Source organism: Palaemon carinicauda, chromosome 8 (assembly GCF_036898095.1).
Source record: "Palaemon carinicauda isolate YSFRI2023 chromosome 8, ASM3689809v2, whole genome shotgun sequence".
NCBI classification, from domain to species: Eukaryota; Metazoa; Arthropoda; class Malacostraca; order Decapoda; family Palaemonidae; genus Palaemon; species Palaemon carinicauda.
Window position 1 is genome coordinate 159991585 of NC_090732.1, and position 18446 is coordinate 160010030.

The 18446-nt window shown below is 50.2% G+C and overlaps 2 protein-coding genes and 1 pseudogene across 4 annotated transcripts in view; all 3 read left to right on the plus strand.

Annotated features, from left to right (window-relative positions):
• Window positions 1-18446, plus strand: part of LOC137646061 (uncharacterized) — a 415122-nt gene that overhangs the window by 104947 nt on the left and 291729 nt on the right. The window lies entirely within an intron of this gene.
• Window positions 1-18446, plus strand: part of LOC137645043 (nischarin-like) — a 74954-nt gene that overhangs the window by 14156 nt on the left and 42352 nt on the right. The window lies entirely within an intron of this gene.
• LOC137646201 (5S ribosomal RNA) lies at window positions 9858-9976 on the plus strand (annotated as a pseudogene).

Sequence of the window (18446 nt, forward strand, 5' to 3'; positions counted from 1 at the left end):
TAAAGCTGCTCAGCCCTCTATGGACTTTAAAAAGATCATGCTGATTTCTAAGGATCTGTTTCCTGACCATTTTGTAACTGCTGCTCCTCGTTTGCCTCCGTCAGAGTTTACGCTAGGCCTAGCTACTTTGACGCCATCGTTTACTAAGCTAGTGCTCTCTCGCTCTTCTAAGAGAGCTTTGCGTTTGCTAGGCGACTGGTTGATCACCAGGAGGAGTTTGGGGAAGACAGCCTTTGCTTTCCCTCCTTTTAAACTGGCTTCTAGAGCGAGCGTCTGGTATGACACAGGAGAAGTTCTCGGCTTGGGAGTTCCTGCCTCTGCCCAGGGAGACTTCTCAAGCCTTGTAGACTCTCCCCCGTCGCCTGGCCATGAGACGCTCTAAAGTTTACTGGTCCTCTTAGATTGGTCGCTAGGAGCCTTAAGCAGGAAGATCTCTTCGGCCGACCGTGATGTTTCCGTGCTTATTATGTCCTGCATGGACAAAGCCATCCGTGATGGCTCTAATGAGCTCGCCGCTACCTTTACGGCAGGAGTCCTTAAGAAGAGGGAGACTCTTTGCTCGTTCCTTTCGGCAGGAGTAACTCCCTGCCAAAGGTCGGAGCTTCTCTTTGCCCCGTTGTCATCTGCCTTGTTTCCTCAGCAGTTGATCAAGGATATTGCGGCTTCTCTGGTGAAGAAGGATACCCACGACCTGATGGCTACGTTGGCGCGCAAGGCTGCTCCTTCATCGTCTTATGTCGTAAGACCCAAGCTCGATACCCCAGCTACGAGGTTTATCCCGCCCTTTCGTGGCAGAGCCCCCAGTAGGGGAGGCGCTCGTGCCGACAGTAAAAGAGGCAAGAGGAGAGGATCCAAGTCCTCCCGTGGCAGAGTCTGACTGCCCACGTCCTCAGACAGCGGTAGGGGCCAGACTGAACAACTTCTGGCAGGCCTGGGAGAAGAGGGGTGCAGAGTGAGAGTCTGTGTTGTTGCTCAAGGAGGGGTACAAAATACCTTTTGTACGGAGACCTCCTCTAGTAACAGTTCCTTTAGACCTCTCTCCCAGGTATCGAGAGGAGTCAAGGAGACAGGCACTACAACAGCAGGTGTCTCAGTTGCTAGAGAAGGGAGCGGTGGTGAAAGTCTCGGATCTTCAATCACCGGGATTTTACAATCGTCTCTTCCTAGTCCCAAAGCATACAGGAGGTTGGAGGCCAGTGCTGGATGTCAGTGCGCTCAACGTTTTTGTTGTCAAAACAAAATTTACGATGGAGACCACGAAGTCCGTCCTAGCAGCGGTCAGAGAGGGAGACTGGATGGTCTCTCTCGACCTGCAGGATGCGTACTTCCACATTCCTATACACCCGGATTCTCAACCGTATCTGAGGTTTGTATACAGGAATGTGGTGTACCAGTTCCGAGCACTGTGCTTCGGCCTCAGCCCTGCTCCTCTTGTTTTTACGAGGCTCATGAGAAATGTGGCAAAATTTCTTCATTTATCGGGGATTCGAGCCTCCCTGTACCTGGACGACTGGCTATTCAGAGTGTCGTCCCGTCATCGCTGTCTGCAGGACCTTCAATGGACGTTGGATCTTGCAAAGGAGTTGGGACTGTTAGTGAACTTGGAGAAGTCTCAACTGAATCCCTCCCAAACGATTCTCTATTTGGGGATGGAGATTCGCAGTCTAGTTTTTCGGGCTTTTCCGTCTGCCACCAGGATAGATCAAGCCTTGCTCAAAGTCCGCCTCATGCTGAGAAAAGACCGTTGCTCAGTAAGAAGTTGGATGAGCCTCCTAGGGACCCTGTCATTCCTGGAACGAACAATTTATCTCTCTAGGGAGACTTCACCTTCGCCCTCTCCAGTTCCATCTAGACTCCCATTGGGTCAAGAGCAAGACTTTGGAAACTGTTTCAATCCCGATCTCCGAGCCAGTAAAGACGTGCCTGAACTGGTGGGACAGCAACATAAGTCTTCGAGAGGGTCTGTCCCTGGCGGTCAAGAACCCAAACCACGTGTTATTCTCAGACGCGTCGGATTTGGGTTGGGGAGCGACTCTGGACGGTCTGGAATGTTCGGGTCTTTGGACGTCGGATCAGAGGAGCCTCCACATCAATTGCAAGGAGCTGTTGGCTGTTCACTTGGCCTTGACGAGTTTCGAGAGTCTTCTCCGAAACAAAGTGGTAGAAGTGAATGCGGACAACACCACAGCCTTGGCGTACATCTCCAAGCAAGGAGGCACTCACTCCCACACACTGTTCGTCATCGCAAGGGACCTCCTCATCTGGTCAAAGGATCGAGGCATCTCACTGTTGACAAGGTTCGTCCAGGGTAAGTTGAACGTCTTGGCGGACTGTCTCAGTCGGAGAGGTCAGGTGATCCCCACAGAATGGACCCTCCACAAGGACGTGTGCAAGAGTCTTTGGATGACTTGGGGTCAGCCCACCATAGACCTCTTTGCGACCTCTTTGACCAAAAGGCTCCCGACCTATTGCTCTCCAGTCCCAGATCCAGAGGCGGCCCACATAGATGCCTTTTTGCTGGACTGGTCTCACCTGGACGCGTACGCATTCCCGCCGTTCAAGATCATCAACAGGGTTCTGCAGAAGTTCGCCTCTCACGAAGGGACAAGGTTGACGTTGGTTGCTCCCCTCTGGCCCGCAAGAGAGTGGTTCACAGAGGTACTTCAATGGCTGGTAGACGTTCCAAGGAGTCTACCTTTAAGGATGGATCTCTTATGGCAGCCCCACGTAAAGAGTCTTCATCAAAGCCTCCCCGCACTTCGTCTGACTGCCTTCAGACTATCGAAAGACTCTCAAGAGCTCGAGGATTTTCGAAGGAGGCAGCCAGAGCGATCGCGAGGGCTAGGAGATCATCTACTATCAAGGTCTACCAGTCGAAGTGGGAGGTCTTTAGAGATTGGTGCAAGTCATCCTCTATTTCCTCTTCCAGTACCTCTGTAGCCCAAATTGCAGACTTTCTCCTGCATCTGAGAAATGTTCGCTCCCTCTCTGCTCCCACTATTAAGGGCTACAGGAGCATGTTGGCTTCTGTGTTCAGACATAGAGGCTTGGATCTGTCCAATAATAAAGATCTCCAAGATCTCCTTAAGTCCTTCGAGACCTCTAAGGAGCGTCGTATGTCAACTCCTGCTTGGAACTTAGACGTGGTCCTAAGGTTCCTAATGTCCGACAGGTTTGAGCCATTGCATTCAGCCTCCCTGAAGGATCTCACCCTAAAGACGCTTTTTTTGGTGTGCTTGGCTTCGGCTAAAAGGGTCAGTGAGAGCCATGCCTTTAGTAAAAACATCGGCTTCTCTACAGATAAAGCCACATGTTCGCTTCAGCTTGGTTTTTTGGCCAAGAATGAACTGCCTTCTTGTCCTTGGCCTAAATCTTTTGATATACCTTGCCTGTCAGAAATCGTAGGCAACGAGGTTGAAAGAGTACTGTGCCCAGTTAGAGCTCTTAAGTTTTATTTAGCTCGTACTAGACCTTTACGAGGTGGGTCTGAGGCCTTATGGTGCTCCGTTAAGAACCCCTCATTGCCTATGTCTAAAAATGTTTTATCGTACTTTATTAGATTTTTAATCCGGGAGGCACATTCTCATTTAAGTGAGAAAGATCGTTGTTTACTTAAGGTCAAGACGCACGAAGTAAGAGCGATAGCAACTTCCGTGGCTTTTAAGCAAAACAGGTCTCTGCGAAGTATTATGGACGCGACCTTTTGGAGGAGCAAGTCGGTGTTCGCTTCATTTTACTTAAAAGACGTCCAGACTCTTTATGAGGACTGCTACACCCTGGGTCCATTCGTTGCAGCGAGTGCAGTAGTGGGTGAGGGTTCTACCACTACATTCCCTTAATCCCAATATCCTTTTAATCTTCTCTTGAAATGTTTTTAATCTTGTCTTGGGTTGTACGGAAGACTGGGAAGTCTTTCGCATCCATTTTGATTTGGCGGGTGGTCAAATGTCGTTTCTTGAGAGCGCCCAGATTAAGGGTATTGATGAGGTCCTGTTGTATGGGTGGTCGCCCTGGATATAACAGCTCCTGGGAGTCTTTCAGCATCCTGAGAGGATGGCTGGGCTTCGTGAGGAAAGCGGACTAATAAGGCAGAGTAATCGTCAGAGTCAGCTTCCTTACCAGGTACCTATATTTAAGTGGGTTTTTTTTATGATATAATTGTCAAAAACTCATGAGCATATACGCCTTTATTGCATTAATACTGGTCTCTACCCACCACCATGGGTGTGAATCAGCTATTATATATTCACCGGCTAAGTTTAATATTTGAAAATGATATTTTGATTATAAAATAAATTTTTGAATATACTTACCCGGTGAATATATAAATTAAAGGCCCTCCCTTCCTCCCCGATAGAGACCTAGCGGACTGAGAAGAACTGGAGACCTTGACAAGTATATGCGGTATCTGGCCGATAGTCGGCGCTGGTGGTCACACCCGCAACCTTCATGGCGATCGCTCGCGAGTTTTTGGTATCTGTCGAGCCGTCCGAGACGTCAGCTATTATATATTCACCGGGTAAGTATATTCAAAAATTTATTTTATAATCAAAATATCATTTTCATTTTCATTGCTGAAGGTCATAACCAATAATTCTGACAATCTGCTTTTGTCCTGTGAGGGCAGTGAAGCTCTTCCTAAAATATAACAATCATGTAGGCCCCAGTTACAGAACCTCTTCGTGAGTACGGGGATGATGAAGATCTCTAAGAATACCTATACCTTTTCCTTTTGGCTTTGTAAAACCATCAGCAGAGCTTATAGGAAGCCACAGAACTCACCATTTACCTCAGCTCCTCCTCAAGCTCTTGAAGTCATGGGCATTGGTACCACTGACCTTCAAAAAGGCCCACTTAGGTGTCCAGGTGTTGAAGGCAGGCATCTGGAAGAGATAGACCACCTTCATTGCACACTATCTTCAGGATTGTGCCTGGGATAGCAGTTGTGACATAAGTCTAAAGTGTGAGAGAGAGAATGTCTGGCATTCTTTTCTCCCACGTTTTATTTTTCTTAGCTATACAAACCTGAGTCCTTTAGTTTTCACTTCCCGTCGCATCCACCCCGCAAGTCTTCTGCAAAATTAAAATGAACTTTAAGCAAGCTGACTGAGGGCTGGGGCTAACTATCGGTAGCTGCCAACACCTCGTTAATTTCTTCAATGGCCGTTTCCAGCTTTCGTCGAAATCATACCCCTACTAAAGGACTCAGGTTTATATAGCTAGAAAAAATTTAATTGTTCCGTAACCGAAATACAAACCATGCTATTTACATTGGGTTTACCTTTTAGCGTAGCTGAAATGGCGAGCCATTAGAATTTAACAAGGGTGTATTACCCCCGCGCTAGTTAGCAGGTGGGGGGGGGGGGGGTTAGAGTGGTAGCTAGCTACCCCTCCCCCCCTCACACACCGGTGAAGCTCACTTTTCACTTTTGGCTCGGACTGGGACAGACGTCTCTGTCTTTGTCCTCGCTTGGCAGCCATTGTTTGTTTTGTCTTTACTTAATCATTTACTTTTCTTTTACTCAATATATATGTAAACATTTTTTCATTTTTATATATATATTTGAGTATAGAAATCAGTAAGTTTCCTTTTCAGAGTTGTGTGTAGTGTATGATATCTCCGTGGAGCCCTCGGCAGTTTAGGCCACCATGGTGTAATGTTATGGGTTGCGATCGAGTTTGACTTCGGTCTTTCTCTCTCTCTCTCTTGAGGTCGTTCACCCTTTTACTACGTTTACTACGCCTTTTTGTAGCTTCCTTCCCGTGAGGGGGAGTTGCTACGCCGTACGTTTTGTCTCAATTAGTTTATGAATCTAATTGTATTTGTTAATTCTTCAGCTTGTAGAACGATTCCTATCGGGGTTTTCGTTCTTTCTTTAGTGTTCATTCATTTTTAAATTACATAATTACATAGTTTCATAATTATAATTGTTATAATTCTGTTTTGGTTACAGCTCTCCTTACGTGAGTGTAAGTGGTTGTTAGGGCACGTGCCTGTTGTGCAATTCTTGTTTTCCTTTCCCTCGGGATTCCTCTTTGGAGCCTCCCCGGGGGAATGAATGTGTACTAATGATTCTTGTTTTATTTTTTTACAGTTACCGATCTAGTTCGTTTCTGTAATATGGCAACGGTGTGAGCTGTCTTGTTGAGGCCTGGGAATTCAGCTGTTGCTGCCTCCCCTTTGGATTTTCGTCAGGGGCGTGTCTCCTTCTACTGGAAGTACTCCCGTGACGATTAACAGCTCTCCAGTTCATTTTAGAACTCTCAGGAGGCTTGCCTCCTTGGGTGGGTAACTTTCCTTCCGAGGGAAGTTTTTCCTGTCCAGGCTTGAGTTTTTCCCCTTTTGGGGGGTTCTTCTCTTGCCTTTTTTTCGTGCGACTATGCTCTTGGTGCTGAGCGGTCGCACCTGCAGTTCCGCTCAAGGGGCTGGGCAACTGCAGGAGCCCCTCTTCGGAGGATTGCTCCTTTTAGGTCACTGGCTGACCAGTCTCTTCTACGAAGTGTTTTTCTTTCGTTCGCGAGAGAGTACACTCATAGAGACTCCTCTTCGGAGGATTCTTCTGCTGCTGTTGCTGTTGGCCTCCTTCGCCGTAAGGCTCACCGTCCGCCTCGTCGTAAGGGCCTCTCATCTCCCTATAAGGGTGCAAAGAGGCGCCTTTTTGAATCTCCATATGCAGCCTACAACTCCTTCTTCTTGATCTTCCGCCCCTGGTGCAGATGGACAGCAGTCTGACCTCGTCTTCCGACGGGCAACGGTCTTCCCGACGGACAGCGGTCTTCCCGACGGAGTCTCCCGGCGGACAGACAACGGTCTTCCGACGGACATCAGTCTCCCGACGGACAACGATCCCTTCGGGGAAAAGGGTTGCCTCCCACGGGGGTTCTTCCCTTGCGTGTCAGGGTTCCCCTGCGTGCCCGTCTGCTGTGTTCTCTCCTGCTCCTGCTCAGTGTTAGCGCACAGGCGCTCTCCTGCTCATCAGCGCTTTCCTGATCGCTAGCGCTCTCCTGTTCGTCAGCGCTCTCATGATGATCATCTCTGCTGTTCCTGTTGGTTCCTGTTACGCGCCCTGTGCGCCCACGTTCGCCCTCGCGATCTAGAACTTCGGTTCAGGTCTGGGTCAACGACTCTTCTTCTACGCGCAGGCTTCCACGCGTTGCCTTCTGCTCGCCAGCGATCACCAGCTCGCCAGCGACCTTAGACGCGTCAACGTTCACCTGCTCGTCAGCGATCTCCTACGTGTCAACGATCGCCATCGATCTGCCACGCGTGTCAGTTCCCCTGACCACCATCAGTACCGATCTAGCGCTCGCCTGCTGTGGACCATGATCTCCGGTAGCTGAGTCTTGCCGTAGATCTTCCTCCTGCTTGCCAGCGCTCACCTTTACTTCTGTCCTTCTGTGCGCCAGCTTTCTTCAATCGCCAGCGCACATCTGCGCGCCCTTCTTTGCCACGCACCAATGGGCGCCAACAGTTTTCTGACCGTCTAGGATCGCCTGATTAACACCTTGCTTCAGCGGTCACCTTCCTGATGCACCTGCGAACCTTCAGTTAGCGCAATGCGCGCTAACCATCACTAGTCTCTCTCGCGTTGGCAATTGCCTACGCGCCCACGCGATTCTTCACCTGCGCGCTAGCGTTTTGTTAACGCACCACAGCTCGCCAACGCGCCGTCGCGCCATCGCTTGCCAACGCGCCTTCACTCTTCTACGGGCTATCGCTCGCCAGAACGCGCCATCGCTCGTCAACGCGCCATCGCCCGCCTACGTGTCATCGGTCTCCCGACCGCCTGTGCTCACCCACGCGCCCATGTGCCTGCGCGGCCACACGCCCACGTGCCCGCGCGACCGCACGCCCACGTGCCTGCACGCCTACGCTCATGCGCGACCGCGCACATGCTCTCCAATGTTCGCCCGCGCGCGAACCAACGGTACTCCATCGCGCGGACGGACGGTGTTCCGTCGCGCGGACAGACGGTGTTCCGTCGCGCGGACGGACGGTGTTTCTTTGCGCGAACGTCGGCTCAATTCTTGCAGTATCCATTGCTCGCCAATGGGTTATCGCTCGACAACCACCAGCTCTCGCCCTTCCTACCACGCTTGCCAACCACCAGCTCTCGCCCTTCCTACCACGCTTGCCAACCACCAGCTCTCGCCCTTCCTACCACGCTCACCCTCCTTCTGCGCTCCTTCGCTCACCTTCGTTTGCGTTCCTGCGTGCCCGCGCATGGGCGCTTCCACGGTCGCCCACGCGCAAATCATTGATTTACCATCGCGCGAGCTCCAGGGCGATTGCGACCGCGATTCCCATTGGGGTTTTCGCAGCATGGCCAGCCTGGCGAGTCTTCTGGAGCGTATTTCAAGAACACGGCCTCACCCCGTAAACGCAGAGCATGGCACATGCAAGAATAAGAAGAATCTTCAGGGAGGTCTGAGCAACATTCTTCTTTCCAGAACCTGGGTTGGCTCTTCCCCGTCATTTCCTGGAAGGGTTTTTGGCGGGGGGCTTTCCGTTTGAGATTTCTCCATCGGCCAAGGGGTGACTGTTTACCCCTTCCTCTTCTCCATCTCGTGAAAGGGGCTTACCAGGTCCTTTCCATCCTCGGTTACGACCCGAGGTTTGGTTCAAGGAAGCTACAGGAAGGTCATGGGTACTTTCCTCCTCTCGGGCTCAAGCACTTTGGCATTTCGTCGTCAAGTATCGAACTTGCGGGCAAGCTCGATGTTGGACCATCTGGATGCAATGACCGAGGGCTTCCTTTCGGGTGTCTCATCCGTGGATGTCGACAACCTCAGACACCTTTCCATCCTTGAGAAGAGTTTGTTTGTGCCCAAGGACAGAGACATAGACAGCGGCTGTGCGGAGGAAGTCGACTTCCGTTTTCACTCCTCCAAGGCGCTTTCTTCTAGACCCTGCAGGGCTCCAGCGCCTCTTTCTTTCAGCCACGTTGGCCTAAGTTATCGGACCGGCTACGACAACTGAGACAAGGTGTCCAATTGCAGTTCCCTCCTGTCAGGGACAGATGGCACGGGAGGCTCTCCCGGGGGTGGCATAGTCCTAGAGGGAGCGGTAGAGTTCACGAACTCTAGGATTGGCACCCCCCCCCTTGCAGGTTTCACGCTGGGAGGATGCCTAAGGTTACTCATCCGGATGATAGCTTCCCGATGCCCATTCCTGCACGATCTCTGTGTTCAGCCAAGGATATTGCGCCTACCGTCTCTGTCAGCGAATTCACTGTCTCTGAACCTCTATGCCATAGGGTCGGCAAGAGTTTTTTCCTGTTTGGGCAGAATGATCCATGCCTTAGGAGAAGGTCCTCCATAGGATCATCGACGGCTTCACCCCCAGCTCCTTCAATAGATCCTTTCTTATAAGGAAGTATCTGAGACGGGAGTTCCGTAGTCGACCTCTCAGCCCTGATCAAGTTTGTCGAACAAACTTCGTCCAGCGTGGAACAGCAGAATCGATCAGACTGGTAACGAGGCGACAGGACTCCTTAGGCCCTGGATCGGAAGGACGGGTATTTTCAGTTCCATTCCATCCATCTTCCAGGAAGCTCGTGGAATTCAGCCTAGACTGCAGGTATTCCTGCTTAAGATGCAGTGTGGCGATCCCGCCGTGGCATCGCAGGTTTTTTTCCCCCAGAGAACTCTCCCTGCTTTTCTCATGGCCGCTCAGGAGCAGGCTTCCGCCTCCTTCGCCTTTTGGAGGTCTGGTCAACTCTGGTAGGTCGGGTTCGACCTTCTTCAGCGCCGGGACAAGCTTCCGGATGCTTACCATGAGTTGGGGTTCATGGTATTTTGCTAGGAGCCTTCTCTTCTTCTGCCTCAACATCTGGAGTATCTACCCATGATATTGAGTCAACGGCCTTACCATGTTAAAAACCCCGCTTCTCGTCCGTCCAGCGAGGTTAAGCAACGTCGGGTCTGGTCGGTACTTGGATGGGTGACCATCTGGGGACGCCAGATTCTGTTGCCACCTCCTCTGAGCCTTCCCTTCAGTTGTCTGTGGCAAGGCTGAGGAGAGTCACAGTACCTGTTCTCAGTCAAGCAGAGCTTTCAGCCCTACCTTGGAACGTTTCCTAGTTCTCTTTTCCTCATTGACCCGTCTATAGTTCCGAACAGTCGCCTCAGGATAAGTTCCATGTGGGGCGGTCCAAGTTCCGGTGGTTTCAAAGCAACGATTAACCGGACTTTCTGGCCCCTGTGGGACCAGCGGAACGATTAGACCTGCAATGGGTGTTGACCTATGGAACCTCTTGATGGTAGTGGATATTCTCGTCCTTTCCCCACATTTTTTATGCTGTTCTCGGACTCGTCAAAGAAAAGGGGGGGGGGGGGGGGCATGTTCTGGTCCAGGCCTATGGTCAGGACCTGAAGGATACCTCTCCATCATTCAGGCAGGCTTAGGGGCCGTAGTCTGGCCCCTCTACAGATCCTACAGCTCCTGCCGAGTCGCTCCGTGCGCGTCGACTTCATGGTTCTGGCGTGTTCTAACCAGCAGGGGACGCATTCTCACACCTTCGCATCTTGCAGTAGAGATACCGAGATGATTTGAGATACTCTCAATACCACCATCGGCTGTCTCATTCCAGGCAGAGGAATGTTCTCTCCGACTATCCGAGCAGAGCCTCGTAGAGAGAGTGTACATGGGGGTCTTTGGCCTTGAGTAACCAGCAAGTCCTGGTCTGGGGGACCTGATCGCGACAGCTTGGAACCTCAAGCTTCCGCTGTTCTTCCCCCCAGTCTCAGACCCTGAGACTCTGGCAAGATGCATTCCAGTGATGGTGGGACAACATCGACGCCTGCGTCTTCCCTCCTTTGTTGTCTGTTGAGAATGGGTCTCAACAAGACCAGGTTGTCTGTCAACCTTTCAATGGCCCTGAGAGCTCCACTGGGACTATGCGCAGAACGGTTTCCGGACCCTCTGCTTCCCCTACACGGAACTCCCGGGAGAGCTTCTCCCACGGCACAGGCTACTCAAACAACCACACTGCAACATCTTTCACGAGCCGGGGCGTCGCTTCGGCTTCATGCCTGGAGACACTACGCCTCCTCCTGAAGAAGAGACAACCCGCTACAGTCGCGGGACGGAGGTCGCATCATCTGCGATAGTCATCCGCAGGGGTCTTCCAGGCGAAGTGAAGAGTCTTCGGTGGCTGGTGTCGTGGGAGATATACCTCTTCCCTTGGGGCCTCTTCTCCAGCAATAACGATCTTATTGCCTTTCGGCGGGAGGAAACTCCTTTCCGCTCTCGTCAATGAAGCCTGTCGCTCAGCCTTTCCCTGACCTTCAGGCTTAAAGGAATAACTTTTTCCTTCCCGCTGGACCTTTCCTCGCTCATGCGAAGCTGCGAACGTCCCTGCCCTAGTCGGAGTGAGATCTCCAACTTGGAGCATGGTTAGGACTTTTTAATCCCTTAAGAGATCTTCTCAAGACTCTTTACGTTAGGCCTCTGATCGTATTCCGTCTTGGGTCTCCTGCTCACTCTGGCCGCGGCCAGTGTGTAAGCAATCTTCTTGGTCTCGTACGACTCCGCCCTTTCTAAGGAATGGGGGAAGGCAACATTCAGGTTCGCTCCTGAGTTGTTGACTAGACTCAGAATCGTGGGATCCCGGCCCTTCGGTCCAATTCCTTCAAGATTTCGAGTCACCATTCTGTATCTGTTGTCCCAAAACCTTCCCCTTCTTGCCAGTAAAGGAATCGAGAGGTTAGCTTTGGGAACAGCTGCAGTTTGTCCTCAGTTGCAGCTGGTTTAGGAGTACAAGAAGGACACGGGGGAGAGTCACCAGTATACCTCTTCACCTCGGACTCAAGGACATTCATCTCGACCTGTCTCCAGACCCTCCCCCGTCACGTCGCCCTACAGCACGATGTCGGATACATCGCAACGTCCCTCGCCTTCGAGTAATACTACTCTGCGACGCAGGTGCTACAAGCTGGAGTCTGGAAGCGTCTAATGACCTTCGCAGCCCGCTTCCTGCAGGGCGTGACTCACAGGAGTTTCGATACGTTTTCTATCGCTCTGTGGTGGCTACACAACAGCTGGTCTAACCTCAGGCTCCTTTTTGGACAGGTAGCAGAAGGTTGAGGGCATTGTTATCAGGTTTTAGTCTGCATGAACGAAAGAAGTATGTCTGGCCCTTACTTCTTTCTTCATCATCCCCTCTATGGGGAAGCAGCATCCTGGTCTCTGCATAGCTGACCTCGAACCTCTGCAGGTAAACCATGCTTCCTTGTGTTCCGAGTATTGAGTCAATACTGTCGCGTCCCCCATACCCTGACGAGGTGGTATTGGGAACGTCCTAAGCCAGAGTTTCTTCTAGAACTCCAGGTCAACTGCCTAAGACGGGTCACACTTCTTCCTTCACACACAAGCTTATGTAGGCCACACGGTTCCTTGCGGAGCAAGGAACTTGTGAGGTGCAGGGACTCCTTTTCTCGAGTGCGACTCACTCGGATTCTGAGTCCTCGGGTAAAGCCAAAGCCAGTATGGCTGGGGACTTTCCACCCTACCTAAGGGGTAAGTCACCCAATGTAAATAGCGTGGTTTGTATTTCGGTTACGGAACAAATGACAAATTCGAAGATAATTTGTATTTTTCCTAACCTTACAAACCTTAGCTATTTACACATATTTGGCCGCCAGCCCTGTCCCCCAAGACAAGTCCTACCTCTAAATGAAAGTGAGCTTCACCGGTGTGTGAGGGGGGGAGGGGTAGCTAGCTACGCTAAAAGGTAAACCCAATGTAAATAGCTAAGGTTTGTATGGTTAGGAAAAATACAAATTATCTTCGAATTTGTCATGTTACCTTTAAAATTTGCGATTTTACAATGAAATGTAAGTAAATGAAATGAATTATTTCTCTACTAACCCCTAAAGATCAGTACAGAACTGTATTACAGTGTCTCTCCATGTATAGAAAAGGATGACTCCTAGATTACTCACGAGCTTCAGTCTCCGAATTTCTACAGGCGTTCCACGTGACATTTGGTATGTCCTGGGATATCCTCAATGGTGGAAGGCCTTCTCCTTTGTTCCAAAGTTTGTGACCAAGAGCCACTTTCTAACCTGGCACAACTCGAATCTCATGTCCTTCTCCATCTCTTCTTTACAATTGAGATGCAGGATGACTACCTCCTCTGTTCTGTGAGAACACCAAAGACTTTCCCGCACCGAAAGGGTATAGATGAAGACATCCAAGAACATTACTTCTTTCGACTCATGCACCTTCAGTCGTGCTGATCCAACGAAATTCTGGAATTTTATAGTTTTTATGTGAAATATCTGTTTTATTATTACTGTTCTTAAGATACCATGTATTTTGTTTTAATTGTTCATTACTTCTCTTATAGTTTGTTTATTTCTTTATTTCCTTTCCTCACAGCTATTTTTTTCTGTTGGAGCCCTAGGTAGCTTAGGTAGTAATGATGATGATAATAATAATAAAAACAAGTAGCATCCCGTGTAAAATAGTGGTTGCGACATAAGTCTATGAGATGTAGAATGTTTGGCCATTTTTTCCTCTTATTTTTTATCTCTTTTTGGGGTGAAGCAGTTGCTCCATTATGTGCTTGATAGAATGCTAGATGCAGGCAAACTTCATGACCGAGTAACTTTACAGACAGTTTTCCATTGAAGTATCTCCGCCATCCTTCCGAATGAAGGGGAGGATGGGTGAAATGTATGTAACCCATTTCTCATAATGGCCATACATTCAGAAACCATGGACCTAATCTAACACCTGCAATATCTTTATGCTCAGGTAGTTAAGGGGTAGACAGGAGCCATCACTTTCACTCTTCTTAAAGTGCATTGACGTTTCCCAGGTTAGTAAACCAGCCAGATTGGTTTTAGGGACTTCCTCTATCCTCAGGATGAGTGTCCTATTAAAGGTTGAAGGTTTGTGTTATGTGTATGAACAAATTACAAATTTTAAAAGTAGTTTGTAGTTTTTCTAACCATCCAAACCTGATACAGTACCTTTAAGTTAAACTGGCTGCCTCAAACACCCTACAAATCATAGTGAAGGTTATACTACCTGGTGGGATGGTTGGGCTTACACACTACCTGCCATCTACTACTACTACATTTATTTATTTATTTCCTTATTTTCTTTCCTCTCTGGGCTATTTTTCCCTATTGGAGCCCTTGGGCTTATAGCATCTTGCTTTTCCAACTAGGGTTGTAGCTTGGCTAGTAATAATAATAATAATAATAATAATAATAATACTTCGTTAAGTTTAAACAGCCGTTTCAGTTTCACTGAAGTCATACTCATATTAAAGGTCTAAGTATTGTCTAAATAGAAAAAATACAAATGATGTGTAGGCTAAAATTTGATTTCTGATAATCATGGATACCATATATCAAGGTAAATAACCTTCTTTTTCAATATTAAACTTACCCGATGATCATATAGCTGTCAGCTCTGCTGCCCGACAGAAAAAACCTACGGGCGGAATACGCCAGCGATCGCTATACAGGTGGGGGTGTACATCAACAGCGCCATCTGTCGAGTAGGTACTCAAGTACTCTATGTCAACACAGAACCAATTTTCTCTCTGTCGTGCCACCGGCAAGACCTCCTGAATACGCTCTTGTTTTCTGGATTGAATTTCACGTTATTTGGTGAAGTATTCATCTCTAGTTATTAGCTATCGCTGTGCAGAAGTTATCTTCAATACTTCCTTGCATTCTTTTTTGGATTTGGATTATTTGTTGACGACTTGGATAGATTTTGAATTCCCCCCTTTGACTAATTCAAGATGTCTGACCCTTCTCAAGTCCCCAAGTACAGGAAATGTAGCGCTAGGGACTGTTCAAGGCGTCTTCCGTAGGCCTCTATCGATCCGCACACCGTTTGTTCCAATTGTAGGGGTAAAGCCTGTCAATTGGAAGATCGATGTGAGGAATGCGCTGGGCTTTTGGAATTCGGGTTTCAAGAATTCCTGAAATATGCACGTAGGCTAGAGAAGGATAGGCTCAGGAGGAGTTCGTCTCGCTCTATTGATTTTTCCTCTCCCCATGCCCCTCAACCTATTCCTTCCCCTGTAGTGGTTGCACCCGACCCCCCTGCTAGCTCTCATCAACCTTCAATGGCGGATATGATGCGTGCCATTCAGGCTCTAGGTGAGAGAGTCGAGTCATTGGCTAATGACCGCAATCAACTCATGGCTGATGTCAGAGAGTTGAAAGGTAAAAGTGCAGTGGGAAGTGAAGTGAGTGTCAGTGCAGTGAAAAGTGTCAGTGTTACGCATGAGGGTGCGTCTGTTCGTGCCTGTCGTCCTCCCAGTCCGGGACCTCTTGCAAGCTCCCAAGCCCAGGGGAGAAGCAATGTCGTACGACCAAAGGGCTCGACAGGCTTTAATCAGCGTACAGACGTACCCTCCGTGGTTTCGGACGTATCTTTCCGAGATCGTCCCACCCACAAGAAGGCGAGTGAGCCCATTTATTCCTCGTCTGCGGAAGAGGTTTCTAGACAGAAACGATGGACCAAGGTCTCTCGGCCTCTTAAACGTAAGGTCCCTTCCGAGCTAGTCCAACGGCCCAGGTGTAGCCACTGGGTCAGTTCGGACTCGCTGCAGTCATCCGATGACTGCACACCTCCCAAGAGAGGCAAGGTGGTACCGCAACAGGCAGTAACTCCGTCTGTTGCCGCACCCGCTGTTTTAGACCCTCAGTCACAACGGACAGTAGCTCCGTCTGTTGCTGCTTTTGTAGACCCTAAGTGGTCTTTACTGCAGTCTATGCAGACTCAGTTAGCTGCGGTTATGCAGGAGTTTCGTGCAGAGAAGGTTGACGCTGCACCCGTTAGCCTACAACCTGCCACGGTTGTGCGCCCAGCTCACGCTGAGGCTGCCTGCTCCCACACTCCGTCTGCGGAGAAGGTTGACGATGCACCAGTTGGCCTACAACCTGCCACGGTTGTGCGCCCAGCAGACGCTGCGGCTGACTGCTCCCACACTCCGGCTGTGAGAGCTCCTCCACCCATGCGCAGTCGACCCTGCCAGACGCATGCTGACTCCCACAGACGCACGGAGCACTCCGTTGCCGTGCGTGAGCTACCACAACAACAGGAGGGTGGAGTTAGGCTGCCGTGTTTTGACGCGGTGCGTCAGCCTCCGCAACCCACGGTGGTCTCCGCTATCCTTCCACAGTCGGGTGTAGACTCTTTGCGCACCCACTCAGCTTTGGTTGTTGCCAGTTCTCAGACTGACCAACAGTGTCATGATGTTGGGTCCAGTGCAGCCACGCATGCACCCGTGCTGCCGGACTCAGCTGTCCAGCCCACTCCGTTGCCTCTTCCTCCTCAACATTCAGACGATGGTATCTCTGATGATGACGAAGCTGCACATCTTGACGACCAACACTCCGACATCGAAGAACCCAAGACCACGCCTCCCTCCTTAGACTTTAGGAAAGTGCTTGCGCTCTTTAAGGATTTGTATCCAGACCAGTTTGTGTCTGCAGCACCACGCTCACCTCCCTCTGAGTTCGCTTTAGGCATGCAGTCAGCAGCTCCTGCCTTTACGAAGCTCGTACTCGCTCGCTCGTCCAAGAGAGCTTTAAGGGTACTGGGAGAGTGGTTGCAGTCTAAGAAGCAGTTGGGAAAGACATCCTTCATGTTTCCCCCGGTCAAGCTTGCTTCCAGATCTAGCGTCTGGTATGCCACGGGAGAAGTTCTCGGCTTGGGAGTTCCTGCCTCTGCCCAGGGCGACTTCTCAAGTCTAGTAGACTCTCCCCGCAGGCTGGCTATGAGACGCTCCAAGATTTGCTGGACCCCTTCGGACATGGACCATCTTATGAAGGGAGTTTTCCGCGCTTTCGAGGTCTTTAACTTCCTGGACTGGTGTTTGGGAGCATTAAGCAGGAAGACCTCCCCTTCGGATAAGGAAACTTCCATGCTCATCATGTCCTGCATGGACAAAGCCATTCGGGATGGTTCTAGTGAGCTTGCGGCTTCTTTCGTGTCTGGGGTACTCAAGAAGCGAGATCACCTTTGCTCCTTCTTATCAGCTGGAGTCACCCCATGTCAAAAGTCGGAGCTGATGTTCGCTCCACTCTCTAAGTGTCTCTTCCCTGAAGAGTTGATCAAGGAGATTGCTGCCTCCTTGATCCAGAAAGACACCCATGACTTGGTGGCGTCTTCCGCACGCAAAGTCACCCCTTTGCCTTCCGTACCTAGACCTAGGATGGACACGCCAGCTTCAAGGTTCATCCCGCCCTTTCGTGGCAGAGCCTCCAGCAGAGGAGGTGCTCGTGCCGGAAGTCAACATGGGAGCAAGAAGAAGGGTTCCAAGTCCTCTAGAGGCAGAGTCTGACTGCCTTCCTCTTCGGACAGCAGTGGAAGCCAGGCTCAAGAACTACTGGCAGGCCTGGGAGAACAGGGGCGCAGACGCCCAGTCTGTGAAGTTACTCAGAGAGGGGTACAAGATTCCATTCTTACGCAAGCCCCCTCTAGCAACAACTCCCATCAACCTCTCTCCCAGGTACAGAGAGGAGGAAAAGAGGCTAGCTTTACAGCAAGAGGTGTCTCTCTTACTACTAAAGGGAGCGGTAGTCATAGTCCGGGACCATCAATCCCCGGGCTTCTACAACCGCCTCTTCTTAGTGCCGAAGAAGACAGGAGGGTGGAGACCGGTGCTAGACGTCAGTTCTCTGAATGTCTTTGTCACAAAGCAGACGTTCACCATGGAGACAACAAAGTCGGTTCTAGCATCGGTCAGGAAGGAAGACTGGATGGTCTCGTTAGACCTAAAGGACGCTTACTTTCACGTCCCCATCCACCCAGATTCCCAACCTTTTCTAAGGTTCGTTTTCGGGAAGGTCGTCTACCAGTTCCAAGCCCTGGGCTTTGGCCTAAGCACGGCACCTCTAGTTTTTACCAAACTGATGAGGAATATTGCCAAATTCCTGCATTTAGCAAACATCAGAGCCTCCCTCTATTTGGACGACTGGCTTTTAAGAGCTGCGTCAAGTCGTCGCTGTCTGGAGAATCTACAGTGGACTCTAGATCTGACCAAGGAATTGGGTCTCCTGGTCAATATAGAAAAGTCCCAACTCGTCCCATCCCAAACTATAGTTTACCTAGGAATGGAGATTCAGAGTCAAGCTTTTCGGGCTTTTCCGTCGGCCCCCAGAAACAATCAAGCCCAAGAATGCATCCAATCCATGCTGAAGAAGGACCGGTGTTCTGTCAGACAGTGGATGAGTCTGATAGGGACGCTTTCATCACTGGACCAGTTCATCGCGTTAGGGAGACTTCACCTTCGCCCCCTTCAATTTCACTTAACTGCTCACTGGAGAAAGGACAAGACGCTAGAAGCGGTCTCAGTTCCTGTTTCCGAGAAGATGAAGTCGTCACTGACTTGGTGGAAGAACAACATTCTCCTCAGGGAGGGTCTGTCACTGGCTGTTCAGACCCCCGACCACCTTCTCTTCTCGGA